Genomic DNA, 18,289 nt, shown 5'->3' on the forward strand with positions numbered 1-18,289 from the left:
CACTGTACCATCTACCTGTCCTATACGTATATATACATATATATACACTACATGTATCATATGTGACACAAATATAAAGTAAATAAAAGCAAATATGTATATATATACATACATACATATATATACACATACATACATATATACATATATGTGTGTGTATATATATATGTATATGTATATATATATACACACCCCTACAAAGTAATTAAATACAAGGTGGTTTGGAAGGGAGGGCACTAGCTATGGGGGGGAAGGGGAATAGCAAAGGCTTCATGCAGAAGAGGGTGCTTGGGTTGTGTCTTCAATGAAGAGGACTATGTGATGGAGGTAAAGAGGCTGTGCATTAGGGCACGTGGGACTGTTGATACAAAGACAGGAAGATGGGAGATATATGTTGTATGAGGAAGAGAGAGAACAATTTGGCGACATTCTGGAGTTCAAGAATAGGAATAATCAATGAGGCTGGAAAGATGGGTTGGAGTCAGTTTGTGTAAGGTTTTAAAAGCTAAAAGGAGGAGTTTAAATTTTATCCTAGAGGAAATCAGAAGGACAAGCCCCAGTCACTAGCCCTAGTTACAACTGGGCAAGGATTCTGCTCCTAGCTCATAATCATCCTCCACAATAAAAAAAACTAGTAGGAAGTGGACACATAGAAAATGAGAGCTGGAAATGACCTTCGAGGTCACTGAGTTCAGGGATGTCACTAGCAATTTCTGTACCTGGGCCACGTGAGGTGTGAGAGTAGGGTGATTCACACGAGGCTCTGTACTCCATGGGGAAAAAGTGTGCCCCAGATCATCAAGGGGTTTCTGAGCTGTGAAAGAAGAGACATGCTCCAGAGATGGGGCTGTTGTCAGAGGAGTGCTCAGGGGCAGAGGGCTTCACAGCCCCTGGGGCAGTGCTGACAAAGCCTTCGAAATTTGCTGCTCTAGAGCAAAGTTTGAGGTTTTTGCTACCCCAACTTGAACATCCTGGCTTTCTTTCCCCAGGCTATTAACAACTACAGAATCACCACCACACTGCCTGAGGTGCCAAAGTAAAGCTAGATCCTTGATGACTCTGGTAGTTTAATATTAATATTTCATGGGAGAACTTTTGCTTATTAATAAAGTTCTATTCCAAATCATGCTAAATAGCTTTGGGGAGATATTGAATTATAGATCTGTCCATAGGTTGGGTATTTAACCCCACTCTGTGTCTCTAGTTCTAATTCAGAATGGGAAAGTAAGCTTCTCTATGGTACATCTGTTTGTTTTACATAAAACTTTTAGGGAAAAAACCTATTAAAAAAAGAGGGAGAGACAGAGAGATGGAGAGACAGAGAGAGAGAGAGAAAGAAGAAAAAAAAGAGGGAGAGAGAGAATCATAGGTTTAGAACTGGAAGGGGCCTTAGAAATCATTAAAGTTTAGAAACTGAGGAACACAAAGGTTAACTATTTTTCCAAAAGGCACAAAGCCAATTAGTGTCAAAGGCAGGATTTGAACCCAGCTCTTCCTATTACTAAGTCTAGTTTCCTATCTATTAATAATGTCACCTGGGCTTGGAGTCAGAAAAATTCAAGGTTCAAGACCTCTGTGACCTTAGAAAAGTCAATCTCTCAATGCTCTAAGACACTCCTGAAGACTATAAATTGCAGAACTGTTGATCAGTGAAAGGCATTTCCTCACCAGGAGTTTCTTACACTAATAAAATTGCAAGTCTGGCCCCAAAACAAAACAAAACAAAAAACAAAAACCCTACACAACTAAAAATCCCACTCAAAACCAGGCTCCCCCAGGTTACGGCTCAGATCTAGCTCCTGTTCTGTATACATATTTGGAGTTTTCTGAAGCCAAAATCAGAAGCATCATTTTCACCTTGTCATTTTGCTCCTTGCAATTACAAGTGTTCCTATTCCTTGGGGAATAGACACCACTATTTGGAGCCAGGTGAGTTGAAGCTTTGCCAGGGATTTAAAGAGCCTAAATCTTCCTCTACTAACAGATGGATCCAAGAAAAAGAATTTAAGGATTTCTTGAGAATTGTCAACTTAAAGAGATGCAAGGGCTCTTGGGCTTCCATTCAAATGAATATTTGCTCACTATTAAAATGATTTGGCCTCAAATAAAGGGTAAAGGTTGAAGGCTAAAGTTTAGGATGCACAGTCTCTACTTTTTTTTTTTTTTTACTTTTTTTAAAATTTATTTTTGGCTAGGCAATGGGGTTAAGTGACTTGCCCAGGGTCACACAGCTAATAAGTGTTACATGTCTGAGGCTGGATTTGAACTCAGGTCCTCCTGAATCCAGGGCCGGTGCTCTATCCACTGTGCCACATGGCTGCCCCCAGTCTCTACTTTTTTACGCATTACCCACTCTATATACTTTACAATCCAGCCACATTGACCTATTTGCTGTTCCTTGTATACAACACTCCATTTCTCATTACCATGCCTTTACACTGGCTGTCCCCTCATGACTGGAATGCTCTCTATCCTCCCCTCTGCTTCTTAGAATAGCTGGCTTCCTTCAAGATTCAACTGAAAAAAACATCTGCAGGAAGTATTTCCCGGTCCCCCCACCACCACCACTACCAGTGCCTTCCCTGCCAAAGGGATAGATATCTTATAACTACTAAGTGTACATCTTGTAAATTCCTATGTACAGGTTGTCTTCATCCATTAGGAAGCAAGTTATTTAAAGTCCCTGGTTGTTCTTACTTTTTCTTTGTATTCCCAGCATTGAGCACAGTACCTAAGCCATAGTGAGCACTTAATACATACTTATTGCTTGAGTGGTTGATATGTTCACAAAGAGTAGATAGTAGACCTCACCAGGTAACATTGTGGTTTGGTTATCCAGGGCAGGGAGCCATTTTTGTTTTTGGCCCAACCATCCCCAGTATCTAATATAAATTGGTATGAAGTTGAGAGGTTCTTTGCTAGCCTATCCCACTACTGATCAGGGAGGGAACTTTAACCTACGTTGTGTTTCTGACCTATGCTATTTTGCCTCTCCTTAGGCAAAACGGTACCTCATCTGTTACTCCCAGGGTTTTGCCGTATTGATATCAGACTTAGTGAGGACACCCAAACAGTTTAGGCCCCTGTAGCTGAACTTCTGAACTCAACAACCAGCTTTTTTGGGGGGAAAATGGACACATGACATACTTTTAGGTTAAATCTGCACTTTTCACACTTTCTCCATCACTTTCTTGAGCCTAGACAAGGCAGCCTTAGCCTCCGCTGGTAGCCGGGGTTACAGGCATGCACCATTATGTCTGGCTTTAGCCAGGATTAAGGAATCCTAGGGTCTGAGTAGAAGGAATTTGAGGAATCTTAGAGTCAGAGGATTTAAAAAACTAGAAGAAGCCTGGGAGATTGTCTAGTAAGCAAATAGTTGTGAGGACAAAATTAAATATTTTTGAAGCGCTTTTCAAACCATAAATTTTGCTTGCTATTTTAGTAAAACACATTATCTAAAGAGTCATAGAATGGGAAAGGAATATAGAAATCATCTGATCAATTCCCCCCTCCTTTTTTTACACATGAGAAAACTGAGGCCCAATGTGGTAGTGACTTTTATAAAGTCTCCTAGCTAGTTAGTAGAAGAGTTGAAACTAGAACCCAGGTCTCTGCAGTCCCATTGCTTCTGTCCTTTCTACCATAGAACATTGTCTTCATATTAATAGCAATGCATTATATTATTTTGTTTGTTTGTTTTTGTTTTGGTGAGGCAATCGGGGTTAAGCGACTTGCCCAGGGTCACATAGCTAGTAAGGGTCAAGTATCTGAGGCTGAATTTGAACTCAAGTCCTCCTGACTCCAAGGCTGAAGCTTTACCCACTGTGCCATTTAGCTGCCCCCATTACATTATTTTTTTGAAAAATAAATGTATTAATTTTTTGTGCATTTAAAATCTGTCCCTCCAACTCCCTACCAAATTAAACAACAACAGTTGAAAGATAAAACTCTCATCACAAACAAGTATAGTTTAGTGAAGAAAATTCCTGAATTGGCCACGCCACAAAGTATATGTTTCTCTCTGCGTTTTAGGTTCTCGCCCCTCTGGCAGGAGATGAATGATGTGTTTCATCTTCTGTCTCCTAAACTTGTGGTTTATTATTATACTGATCAGAATTCTAAAGCTTTTCAAAGTTGTATATCTCTATAATGCTGCTGTTGTATAACGTTTCCTACTCGTTCAATGCAGTATATTATGAGAAAGTCTCAACTGATAAAGATCATTATTCACTTTAAAAAGATAGCTTGACATAGTGATAGGAGTGAGGAAGACCTGTGCTTATCTCTCCTCTGACGCTGAATAAATAGATCGGTGTCTCTGAATTGGTCAGTTTTCACATTGCAAAATGGAGATAATAAACCCACTGTACCTACCTCTTAGGGTGATCACAAAGTTCTAAGGAGTTGTTGTATCTAAAGTGTTTCATAAATTTTAAAGCACTGTAAGTTAGGTTTAAAAAAAATTGGAGATTTGGGTTTTGTGGGGAAAAGGGATATGGATCTATGATTTCATTTGTATGGAGAACTCTCAGTATGGACGCTTTCTCTTCTGAATAAGATCAGCTACTCACTCCTGTAGGAAGCATAGGGCCTTAGAGAGTTGCCTAGGGCAACTGAGGTTTTGAGAGACTTGTCCTGGGTCAGTGAACCAGACTTCCTGAGAAGTAGGATGGATATTTTGTTTTCCTGGGTCTGAGAGCAGCACTAAATCCTACTATCTCACTGCCTCTCCAAATGTCCCTTATTATTGTAGTTGTTATTATTAATAATATTAAATTCAAACATTGCCACTTGAGGCTCAAATTCAAATTCTTCACTGATATCACTGGGCTTTAGGAACAAGAGGCTCAGAATTTATTCCTCTTGGCCTGAGGCTCGGGGGTCTTGATCTTAACCTCTAATCTTCTTAATCCTCCCGTTACTTAAATTGGGTCTCCTTTCAAAACAGAGGCCCAGAAACAGAGGCACTAAACAGCCTGACAGAAGATTGGAAGGGTCATTGGGTTGGTAACCCCAAAGCAAGGAGAGTATTTGCATTCAAACTAGCCAGAGCTGGATTTTCAGAAGTGGCCATGTGTGTTGCCATGGCAACACCTGCTTTTGAAAGGATGCTCTCTGCAGAGTGGATAGACCCTTCCAATATGACTCCCTCCACATTCTCAAAAGGGACAATTAGGACCTAATAAAAAGGATCTGGAACTCCACAGAATGTTCAGAGTTCTAACGCTTTTGTTCAATTCAGCTTGACCAAGGGACATTTTTGTGGTGTATTCTTCAAAAACAGTAATCTGTGATATTTAGAGGCAGCCCGGTATTGTAGAACTAACAAGGATCAGAATCAGAAGGACTGGTTCTGCCACTCACAAGCTGTACAACTTTACACAAGCCACTTAACCTACCTGTGTCTCAGTTTCCCCATCTGAAAATTGACAATAATGATACTTATCCCACCTATCCCACAAATTGCAAAGAAAACACTTTGTAAAGTGCCCTATAAATCTGAATAATTATGCAAACTATTATTTCCCCCATCTTGATGATAATCTGCATATGGGCAGATTGCTAGAATAAATCAGGAAAATCTAGGTTAAAATTTAGCCTGTGATACTTACTAGCTGTTTGATCATAGACAAGTCACTTGATTGCAGTTTGGGGACAGGTAGGTGGCACTGTGGATAGAGTTCTGGGCCTGGAGTTAGGAAGTCCTGAATTCAAATCCAGTCTCCGACATTTCCTAGCTCTATCAAGCCCCCTGTTTGCCTCAGTTTACTCATCTGTAAAATGGAGATAATACTAGCACCTGTTTCTCAAGGTTGTTGTGCACATCAACTGACATAGTAATTGTAAAGTGCCTGGCACGCTCCCTACTTGCTCCACCCCCCGCTCACGTCTTTTTAGAGATGTTCTTTTTATATTGTAGCATAGTAAGCACTATATATTATAGTATAGTATTATAGTATAGTAAGTACCATATAAATGTTAGCTATATTTTTATCATTATCACTCTGAGACTCAAATCTCTCATCAATAAAATGAGGAGATAGGACTATATTACCTCTAATGTAGGGAAGTCCATGGATCCCCAAAGAATCCATGAATGCATAAATGTTTAACAACCAGTACTCTGGGGGGGGGGGGGAATGTATGCATGACACATTTTTTTTCCTTCTTTTTTAAATTTTTTTTTTATGATTTTTTTCCATATGCTTTTGAGTTGAAAATTTTTCTCCCTTTTCCTCCCCCCACCCTCCCCAAGACGGCACACAATCTGACATAGGCTTTGCATGACACATTTTTAAGTTAAATCTGCACTTTTCACATTTTCTCCACTTCTTACTTGAACCTAGACAATTAACAAATCAATAAACCAAGTCTTCATAGCACTAACTGATTTCTAAAGTGTAAATACTCGTGCTATAAATTTAACAATTACCTCTTCCAAGGCCAAACGAGAAGGTTCCAGCACACCTCTGGGCCGATGTCAGGGGGTGATGTCATGAACCTGGACAGGAAAATAACCGCATGATTATTTTTACTAATCTTAGGTTTCCTTAGTAATCCGATGTATTTTATTTTATGCACTTAATAACAATATCCTGAGAAGGGCTCGAGGGGCTTCATCAGACTGCCCAAGGGGTCCATGACACACAAAAAGTTAAGAACTCCTGCTCTGTGCTCCCTTATAGTCTCCAAGCTGTGACCCTACCAGCCTATTCAAAAGAACAAGACAGAGGAGCTCCTATGCTTGTTACTTACTGAATTGCAAACTGTTAGCTCTTAAAGAAACCTTAAAGATCCCCTAGTTCAAACTCCCCACCAACCCACCCCCTCATTTTGAAGATGAGGAAACAGTCTCAGAGAGGCAAAGTGAATGGCCTAAAATTACACAGTGGCAAAACCAAGACACGAACCCAGATTTCCTAATTCCTAGCCTATAGCCCTTTCCATTCTACTACCCATGTTCTTGTCTTAAGATGAGTAAGAGGCTAATTAATATGCAAATGTGTTACCTGTGAATGGTATCAGTCCACTAATGAAATGAACGTTTAGGGATAACTAGATGGCAAAGTGGATAGAACACTTGGCTTGTAATCAGTAAAACTCATCTTCCTGAGTTCAAATCTGGTTTCAGATGCTTACTAGCTGTGTGACTCTGGGCAAGTCACTTAAATAAACATAAAATGAGCTGGAGAAGGAAATGGCAAACAACTCCCGAATCTTTGCCAAGAGAACCTCAAAAGGGGTCACAGAGTTGGAAATGACTAAAAAAACAGCAAAACAACAGCAACATGTCAAGATAGATTGATGGATGTAAAATAGCTAACATTCATATGGCGCCTACTACATGCCAGGCACTTTACAATTATTATCTCATTTGATCTTCACAACAACCCTTGGAGGTAGGTTTTATTATCCCCATTTTATAGATAAGGAAACTGAAGGAAACAGAGGGTAAATGACTTTGGGCCAGTGCCCAGGGTTACACAGTAAATGTCTGAGGCAGGATTTGAACTCAAGTCTTCAGTGGGTAGAGCTCCAGATACTTTCTATCCACCGTGCCACCTAGCCAACAGAAGTGAGGAAGGAGTGTTTTCTAGGCATGAGGTACAGTGAGGACAAAAGTACAGAGATGGAATATGGTGAATGAGGAGCGGTTCAGAAAGTCACTTTGGCTGGATGATAGAATGAAGGGAAATAATGAAATCCACTGTGTCTCCTATTTTCAAGGATCTTTAGAGAGAGAAATTCTTCTGTTTGACCTATTTGACCAATTTGAAGGCCTTAAAATCTAGTTTTCCCTGAGACTCAATCTAAATTTTTCCTGCTACAATCCTCAACATGGGGATAGAGGAGGAGAGAGAAAGACCTGATGTGTGGGATATAAAGTTTCTAAAGAGCTTTGAGATCCCTGGTGAGAAGAAAGAGGAGCAAGCTAATGATCATTTCCCAACTAAGCCAAAACAAGAAGGCTGTTTGCTAACCTAAGACAGCCGTTATTTTATTTTTTCCTAAAGAATATCTGCTCTTAGAATTATTAGGCATCAGTGTTCATTAACACAGGAAGTAAAATGTCTGAGCTTTGTGTCACTGGGATTGTTCAAGTACAAAATCAGACAGACACTCGTGGGAGTGATTTGGGAAATTTTTTCACACTATTCAAAGGTTCAACCTAGAGAATATCTAATAAGGAGGAAAGGGACTTGGTTGTCAAGAAGACAATTTTGTCATCTACAGTAGAGTAGGAGACTGGAGGCAGCTCCTTCTGTGTCTATGGGGGCGGCCAGCAGAGAGGGGAAGGTTCATAAACCATAGCACTTATGGTTTGACTGCTGCTCCTGGAATGTGCCACTTCTGTGGTCCCGATCACTTTCCTCTTTGGGTTTGAGGCTTCTCATCTGTAAAATAAGGAGTGGTTCTAGTTAATGTCTCAGTGGGTCTAGTTAACGTCGAGCTCTAAACCTACAATTGCATACCATGTAGGAATTTCTCAAGCATCTTAGGGAAAATATAGTAATTATTTTCCAAAATATATTTTTTTACATGAGTATCACTTGGTCTTCACAATTCTTGGGGCAGGGGAAAGTATAATTATTCCCTTTTTTTCTTTTTTGCTTTTTGGTGAGGCATTTGGGGTTAAGTGACTTGCTCAGGGTCACACAGCTAGTTAACTGTTAAGTGTCTGAGGTTGGATTTGAACTCAGGTCCTCCTGACTCCAAGGCCAGAGCTCTACTCACTGCACCACCTAGCTGCCCCAACTATCCCCATTTTATAGATGTGAAAAATGATCCCTGAATAGTCAAGTTATTGCCAGGGGTAGAACCCAAGTTACCTGACTCCTTGTCATTCTATTGTCTCCATTATGCCTCCTCTGAAAGATACTATCTCAATTCTTATCTACCTAAAATACCAAGACCCAGTAATCATTCCTTTGCTATTTTCACTGTGCAAATTTGGGTACTTGTAGTGATCTGTCCTGAGGATTTGCTTCCCATGCTGGAAGCAGCATAGTACAGGGAGAAAGACCTGGAGTGGACATTAAGATACCCTTACAATGTGGCCTCGAATACTCTCTGGGCCTCAATTTCCTCACATGTAAAATGAGGAGGTTGGATTAGATAATCTCTAAAGCTTCTTCCAGCTCTAAATCTGTGATCTGATAACCTCTTTCCCTGATCCCCAAACAACCAGTGGAATATATCATTGAAAATATCCTAACTCATTGTCTAGAGCTCATTCTTCAGATAGAGAAACAGGATATACTTTCAATCACGAATTTTTCAAGGCGCTTGGCTAAGTTCAAGAGCTCAAAACCGAAGCTAAGCTATCTCTGGCCTTGAAATATTAGTCATCAAAATCAAATCATATTTCTATTCCAACATATTAGCTTCTCTCTCAACTCCATCAAGAGTATTCCTTTCTTTTAACTTTATCAGCACCTGATAACAAAAATATTGAAGATGAAAACACATGGAAAAGCTACCAACCTCCCCTTCCATCCTATTCCATTCAATACATTTCTATTAAAAATGCCTAGTAAATGTGAGACATTCTGTTAGGCATCAGGACTACAGAAACAAGATAGCCTCTAACCTACTTACAATCTATTGTGGCAACACACCATATACATGAATGGGCAAATGTAAAATATATAAGGTAATTGAGAGAGAGAGAGAGAGAGAGAGAGAGAGAGAGAGAGAGGAGAGAGAAGAGAGATACAAAAGGAGAGGGCATAAGAGAAGAAACAGTGACAGTAAGAATGAACCAAAGGAAAGAGAAGAGACAGAGAAGAGAGAGGAGACAGAGACAAAGACAGGAAAAAGAAAGGACAGAGAAGAGAAGAGAGGATGAGAGAAAACAGTGAGAGAGACACAAAGGAAAGAGAGAGAAAAAGGATAAGAGAGTGAGAGAGAAAAGAAAGAGGATAAGAATGGAAACAGAGTGTGTGTGTGTGTGTGTGTGTGTGTGTGTGTGTGTGTGTGAGAGAGAGAGAGAGAGAGAGAGAGAGAGAGAGAGAGAGAGAGAGAGAGAGAGAGAGAGAGAACTACTAACAATTAGGGAATTCTTCAACTATGTTTTAAAGGAAATGCTCAAACAGAGGTGAGGAAGGAGGGCCTTCCATATATAGGAGTTCCCCCTGTGCAAAGAAGCAGAGGTGAGAGAATGTTATGTAGGGAAAACATGAACAGTTCGACTGGATTAGAGAATCTGTGAAGGGGAGGAATATAACGTGACTAGACAGGTATGTGGGAGCCATATTGTGGAAGGCTTTGAATACCAGGCAGAGGATTTTGCATTTTATTCTAGGAAAATAGAGAGCCTCTGAAGATGTTAAGCAGGAGAACAAGGTGGTCAGTTCTATGTTTTAGGTAGTTCTGAAGAGGATGGGTTGGAGAGGGGAGAGACCTCAAGCCTTCTTCTGACACCCACTCTCCCTATTCTTCTCAGTTCCCTTTCTCTTTCTCACCCTCAGTTTTCATCCTTGATTCTATCACCCTTATGGCTGTTCAGCATGCAAGCATCCCTCAATCACCCTACCTACTTGTTCCACACCCCTCTCATGTCTTTTTAGAGATATTTTGGGAATCAGCACAAACGCACATACATAGACCAATTACTCAATCTCCCAGCAAGTATGGAAATAGTAGAAGTAGAGTCCTTCTGTCTCCTAGCAACAAGAAGGAGGCAGGGGTGGGAGGGAGGGATGAAGCCCAGAGTACTGAGAGCTGGTTGCCCAGCAGTGTTCTGCTGTAGAAAGCACTTCCACAAATGACTTTGGTTGCCTTTGTTATTTCTAAAATGGGGCACAGTGATCATTGGTGCTTTTAAGCACTTAGGTTATTCATTTAAGGGGGCTCTGCTGACATCCTCAGATGCTACAATTAGCATTAAAAACCATGACAGCCCGGAAATGCACTATTATCAACCCAAATGGTACAGCACATGGAACTCACTCTCTGTCCCCCTGTCATTCTCCCTCTCACCTCTCTGTCTCCTTTTCAAATAGTAGGCAAGAATGACATCCCTTTCCCTACGGCCCCTCCAAATCCTGACGTGTAGACATTTGAAAAATCTCTCTTTTCTGAATTTCTGAGATAACCAACATTAGATCATAGGATTTAGAGCTGGTAGTAACTATAGAAGTCATCTTATCTAATGCTTTCATTTTACAGATGAGGAAACTAAGACCCAGAGAAATGAAATTACTAACCTCACATCACACAGGTAATAAGTAGCAGAGCTGGGATTTGTTTCTACATTCCCTAACTCTAAACTGAGTGCTAATTCCATTATGAAAGTGATACTGAGCATTATATTCTAGGTATCATTTTAATCTGGGATGATTCCTTGCCCATGGCAAAAATCTACCCATGCCTTCCCATTACCTAATACCCACCCCCTTCTCCATCCTCAACTCTAGTTTTTCCTCCACCAAAAAAAAAAAAGTTATTGGCTTTATCCATTTTATAAACTACAATACAAACTGGGATACAGTGACTGAAATTCAAGAAAATTGAACAAAGAACAAATAGAGAAAAAAGAAATGTTCACTGAGAATAAGTTGGTAAGGTGATTCTGTTGTCTTCTAGAAAGCCTGATATTGGGGAAAGAATGTTGTATTTGGCACCAGAAACCTGGGTTCAAATACAATTTCTCCTACTTAGCTATAGGGTCACTTTCCATCTCTGGCTCTCAGTTTCTTTTTCTGTGAAATCGATAATGGTGGATTACCTCAAGAATTAAATAAGCATTTATTAAATGCCTCCAATGCAGGAGGTCATATATTAGGCACTGATGATTCAAAGACAAAGCCCATCCCTACCATAAAGGAATTTACACTCTAGGTAATATAGTTCCTTCTAGATAAGATGATAATATGATACGACTGGAAAGCGGGGAGGGAGTTATATTGTAGAAAGCTTTGAGTGCCTTCAAAATCCCTACCTTATATACTTTCTACTTATGTGGCTTCAGGCAAATCACTTAACCTCTCTGTACAAAGGTCTAGGTGATCCTAATGGGCCCTTCCATCTCTAGATTCAATGATTTGTGATCTTCTTTTGAATATCCAAAAAGAATTATAGAATACACCCCATAAACCTCCACCTACAAATGGGCCTGTTCCATTTATGGACCCAATATACAGACTAGCAAGCTAAGGTGGATGGAGGATATGAGATCAAGAGAGAAGTACCTGGCTGGCCTCTATCTTGATGAAAGTAAAAGCCAGCATGATTGAGTTTCTTGTCAAAAAAGAGCCAAAAGGTTTAGCTTATTCATCTGTTTCCACTGACAGGGTCAGGAATGTGCTGGAGCCAGCTTGGACTGGATCAAAAGAGTCGAGTGTTAAATTTTCAATGGGAACATTTGTACCTCAGAAATCAGGTAATACAAATCAGGGTTTGATTTAATGTTTGTTGACTATCTAGACTCAAAAAAAGTGATGTAGAAAATGTTAGTTATATAGATTAAACTCAAAACATATCGTGTATATATACATATACATATATATTTTTTTCTTTTTTTGTTCAGAGAGTTAATTATTAAACATTTATTGGTACACTATTGGAGAGGGTCAATTCAAAAGCAAAAAAAATCAAGCCAGCTCTGTCTATGGGGAAAAAGACATTTTTTGTTTGTTTTGTTTTTCAAGTGAGAAGGGAACAAAGGATAAAGAATGGTGCTTTGGACTCTAATGGAAATTGTGCCTAGAAAACTACAAAAACAAAACAAAACAAAACTCTATTGCAGATTTCCATTCAGAGTGCTGTGATTCTATGTTTTGAAAGAAAAAGACTTACAAGTATAATTCCTGATTTGGCTTCCATAGAGGGAGAGAAGGAAAGAGTTGAATGAAATTGGTTAGATGAATTGTAACAGTTCCTTCCAGTTATAGCTCCCATGATCCTAAGTTTCTAGGCCTAAAGTTAAGTGGCCTGGAATAGAACCACAGACTGTTAGAACTTGGAAGAGAATTTAGGGATCATCAGAGCCAAGTATCTCATTTTACAGATAAAGAAACTGAGGCCCCTATGTGGGGAAATCCCATACCCAGTGGAGTAGCATAGCCAGGACTAGCAGAGCTATTGTGTCTTGACTCCCCTGGCTTCATACCTCCCCACGCCTCCTAAAACTGCTTTCTCAAAGGGGTGGAATGAATGGAATGTGAGAAACTGGAGTCCCTGAGTGCAACCAGCTTGACCTAATTGTTTGTGAAAGGAAAGTGAGATATAAGGCAATAATGACCTCACAGGGTTGTTGTGGGCCATTTTGTAAACCTGTTTGGTTAATGGAGAGAGTCATGGATTTGAAAACAAAGAGGTTCTAAATTCAAAGGTTGACTCTGCCCCTCCTTCCCCAGGTGGCTTTGATCAAGTCACCTTACCTCTCTAGGCTTTTTAAGTTTTCTTCTATGTTCAATGACAGCTAGATGGCATACTAGATAGGGGGCTGGGTCTCAGGAAAATCTGAGTTCAAATCCAGCCTGACACTTAACTAGCTATGTGATCTTGCTCAAGTCACTTAGCCTCTGTTTGCTTCAGTTTCCTCATCTGTAAAATGGGGATAATAATAACAGCTCCTCGTCAGGGTTGTTGTAAGGCTCAAATGAGACAATCATTGCATAGCATGTTGCCTGGTATACAGTAAGCGCTATATAAATGTTAGCTATTATTATTATGAGGATGAAATGAAATAACAACTGTAAAGCACTTCGCACAATGCTGGGTACATAGTAAGTGCAAAACAAATGCTGGTTATTATTATTATTATTATTATCATTATTATTATTATTATATTAAGGGGTTGGCATAGGGGGTCTCTAAGATTCCTTCCAGTTCTAAATCTCATTTTTAAGCCTTAAAGAGTCAAATAAATGGGTTGTTTTTATTCCCACCTGAGGAGCGCTTTTAAAACAGAAGGGAAACCATCCTAATCACAAGGAGCTATGTTCCCCTTTGTAGTCCAACCCCACTCCCAGACCAGCCTTGCCCCCTCTTCTCTTGTTTTTCTCCTGCTGCTGAGATTGAGGCTGGCCCAAGGCACTTGAAGTCTGGGGCCTCTATCCCGGGGCTCGGCTCTGACATAGAGCCTTTGTCAGAGATGAGTCGAGTTGCCATGGCAGTGCCTCGAAAATAGAATGAGTCCAATATGCATCAATACCTGTACAATAAATAGAATAAAGTACTACTTATGATACATTATTCAGCTTCCACTGGGTAGTAATTTGTGCAGAGGGCTGCAAATAACCCTTTTTTCCCCCTTTCATTTAATTATGGGAAAGCAATTTCTCAAATCGGAAGTGCGTGATGCTTGGATCAGAGTGAAGCTTGAGCAGCTGAGTGATTAAAAAGACAGGGGCCTTGGTCCAATTTGCTCTGGAAAATAAATGCATTAAAGCCGGGGAGGGGGGGGTTCAGAGTGACGTCCCAATGAGGCACAGCCTTGGTCAGAGCATTACAGCTTGGTTTTTGCCATCAACAGAATTCATGTGATTCAGAGCTGAAAGAGACTTCAGAGAAAGTCTGGTGCAGAGGGTTCATAATTTGGGGCCGGGGGTCCTTTGTCAGATTTGTGAAATTTATGGACCCCTTCTCAGAATAATGTCTTCAAATGTATAGAATAAAATTCATAAGATTACAAAGGAAGCCAATGATATTCAAACATATTTATGTATATACATATATATATCGCAAAATATTTTTTAAAAGTATCACAACCTCAGATAAAGAACCCCTGAATTCTAATCTGATCCTCTTGTTTTACAGATGAAGAAACTAAGTCCCAAAGAAAGGCAGTGACATGGACAAGTTCACACAATAGCAGATGTGAGACCCAAACTTAGATTCTCCTGGTTCCCACAGTGCTTTCCCCACTATTACTTCTCTCTCGTCACCTGGAGGTTGGAACTCTGACCCATCAGCTCCCTAAGACCCTCTGTCTGAGTCTTATGGATCACAAATGCATGACTCCACTAACAAGATGCCATCTTCCTAAGCCTTGGTCAACTCTCCAGATGCATCCCCAATCTCTGAAACCCAATAAGGGCTTCAGAGTCAGTGTGCTGGGTTTCACTGTTCAGTCCATCTCCTTGGAAGGAACCCTTCCCAAGCCTGTTTCACGGTCCGAGCCTGGTAAACTCATCAAGTTAATTACATTCTGATCTAAGGTCTAACTGTGGGTGAGGAGTCTATTTTCTGTACCATGACTTCAGGAAATAAATTTCCTTGACTTAAAAAAAAAAATAAGGTCTTACAGGCATATATATCTGAGGAGCTTACTGAATCCTACTGAGACTCAAAAAAAAAAAAGTAAGGTATCTTGGCAGAAAGTGACAGATCCAAGATTAATCCAGGTCTTCTAACTCCTAATTTTGGGCCCTTTCCATTTTACATAGCTGCCTTCCTTCTATAGAAGCTGCAGATTTTGTTACTATCTAATGCTATCTACTACTGTTATTATTACTATTGTTATTTCATTCGGGATAGCAAGATAACAAACTTTGAGTGTCTTTAAGAATTGCTGTGGGCAACTAGGTGGTGCATTGGATAGAGTGCCTAGCCAGGAGTCGGAAAGACACATCTTCCAGAGTTCAAATCTAGACTCAGACACTTAATAGCTGTGTGACCCTGGGCAAGCCACTTAACCCTATTTGCCTCAGTTTCCTCATCTGTAAAATGAGCTGTAAAAGGAAATGGCAAACCATTCCAAGTATCTTTGCCAAGAAAACCCCAAATGGAGTCATGAGGAGTCAGACATGGACTGAAGTGACTGAACAACAACAAAGGCAGGGCCATGAGAACTTTGTCCCAGGGCACCAACATTTAGAGGGACTAGATGAGGTTACAGTTCTTCAGCAGCATAGAAACAACTAAGCATAGAACCTAGTTAGCAAGAATAATTAGTTAAAAAAAGGAACCTACCAGATGACAATGTGCTTGCTTTCCCTCTCTCCTGTGCCACCCCCAGCATTTAGTCCCATATTCAAAAATGGCTAGTTATGATTTGTTGTGCCTACAAGCCTTGGGAAAGTTTGGTCATCTTTCTTTTCCTTCCATTGTCTTGTGTATTACCGAAAAGGATTAAATGTACAGCCAAAGTTATATTTTCTAAATACAAAGATCTATCTCTCAGGATTACAGTGCAGAGCAGACAAATACTTTCAAGATGTCAGGGAAAACATAGGATTTAACTGACTGAGAATTTGATGACATATGGTACCTGCCTAACTTCATAACGTTTTATGATCAGAAGTGTCTGACAGGTCCCAAACGCTTTCATAAGGCAGATAATTTCTTCAGTCTATGCTCAACCATAAATTCTCCTGGAAGAAGGAGGAAGGGAGGAGAGTGAGAATTTTCAGTATACAATAATAATAGCTAGCATTTATTAAGCACCTACCATGTGCTAGGCTCTGGGTAAGTCCTTTTCAAATATTATCTCCTTTGGTCCTTACATTGACCCTGGGAGGTAGGTGCTACCATTATCTTCGTTTTGTAGATGAGGAAATGCAGGCAGAGGTTAAGACCATTAAGTGAACTGGCCAGGGTTACACATCTAGTAAATATTGCAATGCTGAATATGAACTCAGGTCTTCCTGCCTCTCCCTACTGCCTCATCCAGCTGCCTAGGTATTGCCTGTATGTTTCCTGAGACTTTGAAATTTAGGCTAAAAATGTTCAAAAAAGCAATTTCCTCCTTCTATAGTCCATATTGTCTCTCCTGATGGAATTAATCTTTTCAAGCGTAGGAACTGTTTCATTTTTGTCTTTTCTTACAAGAACCTAGCACAATGCTTGGCATGAAGTAGGCATAATAAATGCTTGTTGATTATTGAATAGTCCATTATTTTTTTTTTGATGTTATTGGAGTTACCTGAACTTGCCCAGGGTCACACAGCTAGTTAGTGTCTGAGGTAGAATTTGAACTCGGGTCCTCCTGACTCCAGGGCCAATGCACTATCCACTGCAGCACCTAGCTGCCTCTGAATAATCAATTCTTAATACAAATAGAGCTAGCTGTGTGTTCTTCTGTGACACAATGTTCTAATTACTCCAGCCTTAGAATCCTTAGATGGACCCAAGATTCCCATAGTGAGAACTTCCACCTAATTATCCTGTGACCCAGGCAAACTCTCTTATTTTTTTTGATTGATAGAACAAAGAATTTTTTCCTGACAAGGGCAAAGGCTATGCTTCTTAGAGACACCTTTAGCCTAAAGTGTTGAATTTTTACTGGGCTAGATTCAACATGGTGTGATGAGTGGATAAGAGCTGGCCTCAAGAAGACCTGAGTTCAAGCCCTGTCTCTGATACATCCTAGCTGCGTGACTTTGGGCAAATCTCTATAATCTGTCAGAGCCCGCTGGACGATTCTGCAAGACTGTAAATTACAGAACAAGTGTTGATATGCATTGTTAACTGACTTTCTCACAGGGATTTCTATGAACCAATGAAGGAGGAGGAAGAGGAAGAAGAAGAGGAAGAGGAGGAGGAGCAGCAGCAGCAGTAATAGCAGCAATAATAGTGATGGTGAGGAGGAGGAGGAAGAGAAGGAGGAAGATTATAATATACAAATCTGATTACAAAAAAAAAAAAGGTTATGTTTCTTTATTCCACAGAAGTCAGAGTCAGAGGACAGGAAGATGATTGAATTCATTAAGGTAAAGAGGAAGAGCCCCATGATCAAGGACAGAATGACTGGGGGAATCTTGATTTATTGTTGCTACCAAATTGGAACTGACTTGGCTATGTTGCTTTTCCACTCAGCAAAGTTCAATGACTCTCACTCTTGTGCTGAGGACTGTGCCCAGAGCATTGTCCCTCCCTGGGCTTTCCAAGTTCCCTACCCTAGGGCTTTCTCAGGGGAGCCCTTTAATTGTGCTGCTTTAAGACACAACAGAGCCCCACAGGCTACGTGCACACCTGGCTTGTCTCTAATCATACTGGAAGGCTGTCGGCTCGTTTGCCTGTGCTAATGCTGACAGCATTGATGGCCCTTTTTCCTATTGCCTGTGGGCTTCTGGCTAGTTCTTTGAGCAATTCTGTGATGGAAGAAATTACTGTAATTTCTCATTGTATTTCTTGATCATTATTTACTCCTGTATGAATTTCAGGCTTTTGCTAGAGTAGGTGTGTGGAAGCTGGCCAATGTGCTTCTGTTCAGAAGTCCCTTGGAATGTAGGGCAGTATATGGTACATGATGTTAAATTAAATCTATTTTTCACCAAATTCATTTCCAGTGTTTCCAAACCAAGAGTCCCTTACCCAGTAGTTTATGTTCCTGGGTTCA

The sequence above is a fragment of the Phascolarctos cinereus genome, unplaced genomic scaffold (assembly GCF_003287225.1).
Source record: "Phascolarctos cinereus isolate Bilbo 61053 unplaced genomic scaffold, phaCin_HiC Scaffold_4;HRSCAF=312, whole genome shotgun sequence".
NCBI lineage: Eukaryota > Metazoa > Chordata > Mammalia > Diprotodontia > Phascolarctidae > Phascolarctos > Phascolarctos cinereus.